This window comes from Nelumbo lutea, chromosome 3 (assembly GCF_056320005.1).
Source record: "Nelumbo lutea isolate HS-2025 chromosome 3, American lotus-T2T, whole genome shotgun sequence".
In the NCBI taxonomy this organism is placed as follows: Eukaryota; Viridiplantae; Streptophyta; class Magnoliopsida; order Proteales; family Nelumbonaceae; genus Nelumbo; species Nelumbo lutea.
Window position 1 is genome coordinate 79326279 of NC_142686.1, and position 8823 is coordinate 79335101.

The 8823-nt window shown below is 40.2% G+C and overlaps 1 long non-coding RNA gene and 1 pseudogene across 1 annotated transcript; both read left to right on the forward strand.

The window, feature by feature from the left end:
* Window positions 1–1188: 1188 nt before the first annotated feature.
* LOC148865925 (vicilin-like antimicrobial peptides 2-2 pseudogene) lies at window positions 1189–2423 on the forward strand (annotated as a pseudogene).
* A 1194-nt stretch (window positions 2424–3617) lies between these two features.
* On the forward strand, window positions 3618–5002 carry LOC148865926 (uncharacterized). Its single transcript, XR_016110351.1, has 2 exons — window positions 3618–3911; window positions 4403–5002. It is a non-coding gene; the product is annotated as an uncharacterized LOC148865926 (long non-coding RNA).
* The last annotated feature ends 3821 nt before the right edge of the window (window positions 5003–8823 follow it).

Below are 8823 nucleotides of genomic sequence, written 5' to 3' on the forward strand. Positions count from 1 at the left end.
TAATTGATATATTTTTCAAAAATTCCTAAAATACCCACCATCTAAATCCACTCCATCTCCATCTTCGTCTCCGTCTCCCCCATCGGAATCCACCTTGTTCTTGAATAACCTTAAGGAGCAGGTGGTCATCGATGGGGTTATGGCACGGAACCCTAACTTAGGTGGTACTCCTTGAAACCTTCTGATGAAAATAATAGGATTAATGCTTTCCGCAAATACCTCAAAATATTGTTGATTGAATTGCATCGCTGGAAATTCAAACCCACCGGATTCTGGCCCATGTTTTTAAGAAATGGAGAGTGAGATTCAAATCCACAAAGAAACAGAAAGAAACAGAGCCATAGATTTCTGAAACATCTCAAAACCCGGTGAGTGTGAGGGAAGTTCGATCCAAATTGCCATTGCAAAGAGTTGCAGCAGCGATGATAGGGGAGAAAAAACAAGGAAGCTGAGTTTTAGGTTGAAGAAGATAAAGGAGAGAGAGAGAGTGGTCCGGTGAGGGTGGTTTGCTGCTAAGAGTTGCAGTGGTGATGGTAGGAAAGAAGGTCTGGGTCGCCGCTGACGACATTATACTAGTCGATTTCTATGATTATCAACCCTGCAAAACCATGATTTTCTGCGCCAATACTCAGGCGACCTAACAGAGAAACCCAGAATCCTATTATCGCAGAAGGGCACAATTGCAACATAGTTCTCCTCTACAGCGAAATAAGCCCTGCAAAACTGAAGCCGTGATTTTCTGCGCCAATACTTCGACGCCAATATACAGTGTCTTTCTGCAAAACAGAAGCTGTGATTTTTGTCCGTTAATGGAAAGCTAAACTTCCGACATCCTCCTCCACAGCCCCTACCTCCGAGTTTCTTTTGCTGACGAAGGCCAATGCTTTTGTTAAGAACATTGTTGCACCCCTCCCAGAATGCCAAAGAAAGGTTATTTTTGTTAAGTGTCCGACTATGATATGGAAAACCATATCGTATGGAAAATTCTTGTAATGTTACGTTTGCAGCAATTACCGAATTTACTATATTAATCGGTAATTAATTATTTTATATTATAATTAAAATTTAAAATATTCAAAAAAATATGAATATTTTTTTCCAACTCTTCCCCGTCAATGAAACATTTATACCCCTCAGCGCAATTCAAAACAGGAGAATCCGACCACCAAAGCTTTCTCTCTTTCAGTCATGGTGATCAAAGCCAAACTTCCTTTGTGTTTCTTCCTCCTCCCTCTATCTTCCTTTTGTCGGCAGCTTTGTCACTGGCTTACCCACTGAAACCTCAAAGAGATAACAAGCAAAGAGAAGGCAATCGAGAGGAGGAGCAGCAGTAGGAGCGACATAAGAGTAACCCCTACTTCTTCGATGAGTAGAGGTTCAGCTCCCGATTCAAGCTTTTGAGTGGTCTAGATAACTACCGCTTGGCTATCTTGGAAGCCAAACCTAGCACTTTCCTGATCCCCCACCACTGGGATGTAGATGTTGTTGTCATCGTTGTTAAGGGGAAGGCAACAATCAACTTGGTGCACAGTGATAACAGGGAATCCTACAATCTTGAGTGTGGAGATGTAGCTAGGATTCCTGCTGGAACGATAGTCTACTTGGTGAATAGAGACGACAACATCTCGAAATTCTTCGAGACCATCTCAACTCCCGACCACGTCTCAAAATTCTTCAGTGCCAGCAGCGAAGATGGGGAATCATTCTACACTGCATTTAGCAATGAAATCCTGGAAGCCGCTCTAAATACTCCAAAAGACAAACTAAAGAGGATTTTGGGAGAGAAAAGGAAGGAAGTGATGAGGGAGGCGTCAAAGGAACAAATTAAGGCTATGAGCGAGCAGGCTTCTTCATCCTCAGAGGGCGGGCATCGGTGAAGCATACACAAAAGTGAGACGAGAGGCCTGTTCAACCTATTGAAGAAACGTCCCATCTATTCTAACAGCTATGGACAGCTCTATGAGGCCCAACATAACGACTACCAGCAGCTCAAAGACCTCGACGTCTCCATCATATTTAGCAACATCAGTTAGGGAGCCGAAGCAATGCTAGCTCCCTTGTACAACACGAGGTCGACTAGGATAGCTTTTGTAGTGAAAGGGAGTGGATGGTGGGAGATGGTGTGCCCACACATCTCCTGTTAGAACCAGAGAGGAAGAGAAGGAGAAGGTGATGGGGTATAGTATGAGAAGGCCAGTTCCAGTGTGTCTTCAAATACAGGTTTCATAATTCCACTGGGGCATGTGTTCACCGTCGTTGCTTCCGAGAAAGAGAATCTGTAGATAATTGTATTCGGGATAAACGTCCGGGATAACAAGAGGAACTTCATCGCTGGGAAAGAACACAACGTGAGGAAACAGATGGACAAACACGATATTGGTGGACGACTGTTCTCCTTTTGGATTCTGCTAGTTTTTAGATAAACTGTAATTTGTAGGATGTAGGAGATAGACCTACTACTACTGCTGTTGCTACTTAGTACGTACTAGAGTCTGGCTAGAGTGAGTAAACATCAACTGTGATTCTTTTAGTAGAAAGAAAACAAATGAGCAAGAGCTTCTGCTTTCTAGTTTTGCTCACCACCTATGAAATAATAATGAAATGAAGGCCCTTTTTGGTAGTTCAAAGAAAAATCGAAACAGGAGAAGAACTCTGTTCGAAAATTGATGACTTCTCAGTTCTTCCGTTCGAAAACAACGACTGTCTTCTTCCCCGTGCTCCTCCATTCGCCGTCCGGTAGATCATTCCCCACTGTCTTCTTCCCCATGATAAAAAAAAAGAAGAAGAATTCTGTTCGAAAATCGATGACTTCTCAGTTCTTCCATTCAAAAACAGCGATTGTCTTCTTCCCCGTTTTCCTCCATTCGTCGTCCAGTAGATTGTTCCCCACCGTCATAAAATTATTACCGCTATACCCTGAACGCAACAACAGGAGAAGAAGAACTATGCTCAAAAATCGACACCTCCTCTATTCCTCCGTTTGAAAACGACGATAGTCTTCTTCCTTGTGCCCCTCCATTAGCCATCCGGTAGATTGCTCCCTGCCATCTTCTTCCCCGTGCTCAAAAAAAGGAGAAACGAACTTTGTTCGAAAATGACGACTTCTCTGTTGCTCCCGACTGTCTTCTTCCCCGTGCTCCTTCATTCGCCATTCGGTAGACGATTTCTCTTGCTCCCGACCGTCTTTGTTTGTCAGAGGTCCCCTGTACTAGCCGTCCGAGGCAGCCGTTCTTCACCTTCAGAAGTAAGCTTTTCTGGTCATCGTGTATGAAGACGTTAACGTCTTTCTTATATTGAAATGAATTTCTTTTTTAAAATACAATTTAAATGGTTGTTTTTAAAACCGGTTACCGTATTCACCGAAACAGAGAAAGCGAATGTTGATTGGTCCATCTCATCCAATACGATATAAAACAGATACTTTTTCCATATCATAAATTTTCCCTTTTATTGATCACTTTTCCTTTATACCTTTTTCAGTGTTGACTTTACCTTCCAACTTTGCAAGAGTTCAAATCTGTGCCCCACCGGCTCTCGCCCCACAAATGCCCCACACGCCGAACGTCCGCCATCTGTCCCTTCGCACGCAGTTAGCTTGTCCCGCATGCGGGGCTAACGGAACGGCCGTTAGCTCGTCCCTTGATCCCTCGTTCTTCTCCCTTTACCCGAGTTATCTTCTCCTTTTTCGGCACGACGACCTACAACGACAACCGGCGATCATCCGGAGGTTGAAACTCCTCTGACGAGAGCTCCGGAGGAGTATGACGAGGATAATTTTGTTATCTCTAGATCGGCTTGGACTTCGCAGCGGAAGGATTCGACGGAGGTTCCAACGGAATATTCCTTCCCAACCGAGAAACCACTGGTTTCTGTAAGGTTTGGTCGGAAAATCGTCAGAGCTAGCCCTGAAGGTATTACTACACTCTCACTCTTTCTCTCTCTGAACTCATTGTCAATATATTATAAAGATAAGATTTTTAGCGAGAAGGTAACATGTACCGGCCTTCTTGGTGCACGTTATCAGAAGCCCATTTTTCTCGTCGGTGGAAGGAGATTTTCCCGTCGTATTGCCATGAATCCGGCTGGCCGCCCGGCGGGAATGCTTCTGGTTTCTTTTCTTTTTCAGTTTTTGCTACTTTGTTTTTTTTTTTTTTTAATTTCTTTTCGTTTTTCATAATTTATGGACATCATATGTGATGAGGGAAAAAAAACTGCGTTTATCTGCCGCTAAAATCTATGGAGAAACATGAAGATTCCAATTTTCAATTATATAGTTCTGGCACTGTTCGATCAAGACAAATGCGTTAAAAGAGATCGCAATTTATAGAGAAAAAGTTCACGGAAATGTATTTGGGAAAATATTAACATTCCGATGGCATTGTTTACTGTGACTACTGATTAGGTGGAAGGGCGTTACGGGTGGCGAAGCCGAAACGAAACGATACGCTGGAGAACACGTGGAAGATGATAACGGCCGGCCGGCCGATGCCACTGAAGAGGCATCTGAAGAAGTCGGAGACGTGGGGAACACACGGTCGCCACAGCAACCCGAGCCAGGAACACAAGAGCCAACCCCCGCGAAAGTGAAGAAAGCAGAGACGTTCAGGGACCGTATTAATTTGGAGAGTCGCTGAGTCCGCCCCCGGGTGGTTTGGGGAAGCTTCGGAAAGAACCGTCGCTGAGTCAAGACGAGCTGAACCGGCGGGTGGAAGCGTTTATAAAGAAATTCAATGAAGAGATGAGGTTGCAGAGGCAGGAGTCGGTTGAATCAATACAGGGAGATGATTAACCGTGGAACCCATCAAAAGAAAGAAAAGGAAAATGTTTCTGTTTTTCCATTTCTTTCAGAACATTTACGAGGATGAGGGAAGAAAATAGTCTCAAGTCTGCTTGACTTTGTTTTGGGTTTTTTTATTTATAGTATAGAAATGGAATTTGTTATAATGGATGTCTGTATAAAGGATTGGTTTGTTTGCAGTGGTTCTTTAAATCGAATAATAAATACTAGTAGTTTGATTGCATTAAAAAAAAAAAAACTGTTTCTTCTTCTTCTCTTTACATTTGATTTGACAGAGGAAGACTGCATTTTCTTGAGCTTTTTGAGGGTTTTCAGGGGTCGCCGCTCGATTGAATCATCCATCGTTTAAGCCAGTCGAAATTTTTTACAGTCTACAGTCTCGTAATACTTCTCCGAGAAAATTACGATAAACTACTTGGTTTGTAGGTGTAAAAGACTAACGTGACGTACAGGGTCCTCCGGTTCCGGCGGAGGATTCAGAATAAAGAATTTAGAGTAATAAAATCTAACGCCAAGTGTTGCGCATAATACAAGGGAGGGAGAGCAGAAGATGTGTTGGACACTGGACAGAGGGCTCTCTTATCGGGCTGCACGGCCCAAAAACAAATAAACAAAGAAGGGATGATCGCCGGTTGTCGTTGTAGGTCGCCGGTGCAGGAAAAGGAGAAGAGAACTCGGGTGAAGGGAGAAGAATGAAGGGTCAGGGACCGGCTGTTCAAGCACGCGGGAATGTGAAATGTGGAAATGAGGGTTTTGAGAATTGAATTCGATTTTGGGATAGTTTTGGGGCTAACGAGGGACGAGCCAACGGCCGTCTCGTTAGCTCCGCATGCGGGACAAGCTAACTGCGTGCGAAGGGACAGATGGCAGACGTTTGACGTGTGGGGCTTTGTGGGGCGAGTCGATGGGGGCGCAGATTTGAACTCACCGATAAGAAACGGGCGAAGTATTATTCAAAGCGTGATTTTAATATGGTAAAAACTAGAGAGAGGTAGAAGGCGCTGTCTCAATGTACACACTCCCTCCCTCTTTCTCTGTCGACCTGTACTCTTTCTCCCCTTCTTTTAACGAGAATAATGAATAAAATAGTCTTTTTCATTTTTTCGTTAATGAACATTCATAATAAAGAGATTTTAGACAACTGTCAGAAATAGAAATAGGAAAGATTAAGACAATAATTAAATAGTAAGAATATATTTAAATATAGAATGTTAATACACTAATAAAGTTTTCTCTAATTTATAGGCTCCAAATGCTACTATTGCTTCAAATATTTTACCACATGGGCATTAACACTCTTCAGTTTCAAGCCATCATCCTCAAAGAAATCAAGATGATAATATTAATAAATGATTACTTATTTATTTGTAGAATTTCATTTTAAGTTAATTGTTTTTTATATAAATGCTTTACTTTGAAAATTGAAATGTTGAAAATATAAACTATCAGACATAGTACCACCTTGGATATGGATGATGGCTTAAACTACATTACCTAAAACTTACCTTCCTCTTAAGAATGGAAAGAAGAAAGAATGAATATACATAAAATTTACCCAAACCCTATTCTTCTTGTCAATTCCAAACCAAAAGCGTTGGACTTCAGCTCTTTTGGTGTCAAAATATATGATTAAGAAAATAAAATAAAATAGAAAAATATCAAGAGAATTTGGTGGAAAATATTTCTATTATTCTTTAGTTTTATTAATCGGTTTCACAAAATAGAAATTCAACCGGGTCCACTTAGAACAATAATTTGTTAATATACATTTCAAACCACACATGTTCCTAACTTTCCTTTACAAGATAGGGTATAGAAGGTAAGTGTGTTTGAAATGAACCAAGAACCTCATAACTAAACATAGCATACCTTAGTTCAGTTGATGGCTAGCTATCAAGAGAAAATATGCTCTTGCACCATCATGGTTGAGTCTCATAGAAGTAGTTTAGGATGACTACCAATAGAAAAAAGAAAGAAAAAACAATGAAGGGCCTCATATTTGGATAAGAAAATGAAAAAATAAAAATAAAAAGGCCACCACTAAATTAAGTCATCATGTTTTTTGCCTTAATTCCTAACCCATTCGAAACTATCTTTTATGGACTACAAGCCGCCACTGCACACAAAGTACAAAAACATCCACACAATCTAACTATTGCATTATTTATAGGCATTTCTTTCCAAGTTCTTTTATTTAATTCCTCCTCCCTTTTGCCTTTATAACTGCTTGTAGAGAAGAATAATGAAAAAACTCCTATAAGACATAAAGAAAAGATGGAGCAACAAGCTAAAGGCATGAGCATGCTACCTATTGGTTAATTTAGTACCACCACTGCTTGCAACATATTCTCATGTGGAAATTTTTTATGATACACGATCTGACAATTCCTTGCCAAAGGAAAATTCAGATGCCGAGTCGGGGCTAAAAGACATTATTAGAATGTTCGGACTGTTTTATTTGGGGTGGGCACTCTGATGCTTAAGTCAATAAAATGGAGATTTTGGAGAGAGCTAAAGAGCAAAAGAGATAGAGTGCTTGAGAGCTAAATCGTGCATATCTTCTCTGAGGGAAGAGATGCCCTTATATAGGCATAAGAAACCTGGAGCTTCCTGTAACATGCTCAAGATTCTCGAGAAACTGTGCCCGCCATGTTCAGAGGAGATCTCTTTACCGAATACATGATCCACACAAAGGGATAAGGTCTGTCTGATCAACTCCGATGCAGACAAGACGGGTCTAACAATCAAGCGTTGTGATGCCGGAGAAGTCAGAGATGATAACTCACTCAAGGGGGAGGTCACCTGGCAGGTCGCTATCTGAACTCGGGTCAAGTTGGTAGAAGCGGGTCGCCTTTCATGCTGACCTAATGTCTTGACGGGGCCAGGGTAGTTCGGTGGAAGCAAATCGCATCATACACCGACCTGAGGTCCCATCTAGTTGTTCGCAGTTTGGTCTACTAGGGTGACCCCAAGGTCATTGATGCAATTGTAAAGTGTCCGAGGTGATCTACTTATGTGGTGTCAATTTTGAGCCAACCTGGCCCGACCTGAAGGTCCATGGGTCGTGTCATGGCTCGACACGATTGTATGGGCCAATGGGCTGTGCCGGGCTTGGGGTTTTAGGTCAGACCATGCCTCTCCTTGCTCCAAACACCCTTTCCTAATTTCCTTTATTTATTGTATTTTTGTTAGAAATTTATTTTTAGTAATTATATATGTTTTATAATTTATTGATTAATATTTATTAGAGATTAAACTATTATTTGAGATTACACGATTTATTGACTAATTTAATATATTCCAGTTTTTATTATATTTTTTAATTAACATATCTTCATTAGAAATTTATTTTCAATAATTGTGTATTTTTGCTATAAATTTTCAATAACTAATGGAGATTAAACTATTAATTTAGCTAAAAATATGAGTGTTCATGGATTGTTTTAGTTCGATTGCAGGCTGTTTTGCCTACCAAATCAGGTTGTATTAGTGACCATTAGTGACAACCTATCAAGTTGGGTTGTATCACTTTGGCTCTATTTTCGATTTGGTTTGTTTGTTCAAAAGATTTAAGCTTAAAATTTGAATTTAAATTTAATAAATTATAGTGGCATTATTAAAAAATAAATTAAAAAGAATTAAATTTAATATATAAAAATATTTTAGACTAAGAAATATGGGAATTTTCCCACTTTCGAGTATTAAAAAAACCATATTTAAAATAAAAAATGTTAATATATATCTATGGTCGGGTCAATTCAGCTTTGGTCTGTTTATAAATGGCCAAACCGAAATTGATCTAACTTGGTCAGGTTGGAAAGTTGCTGAATCAAAGTCGAATGGAAAATACTAGAAAACCGATAAACTCGGGTCGAGTTCTATCGAATTGGTTATTAAAAAGTTAAAATATAAAACATTTATGTACTCTTATATGTTTCTATTGTTTAACTTTCGCTTAACAAAGCTCGTACATCATACGAGTATCTGCAAGTATATATATAAAGAGAGAACTTTGAGTGTATTGG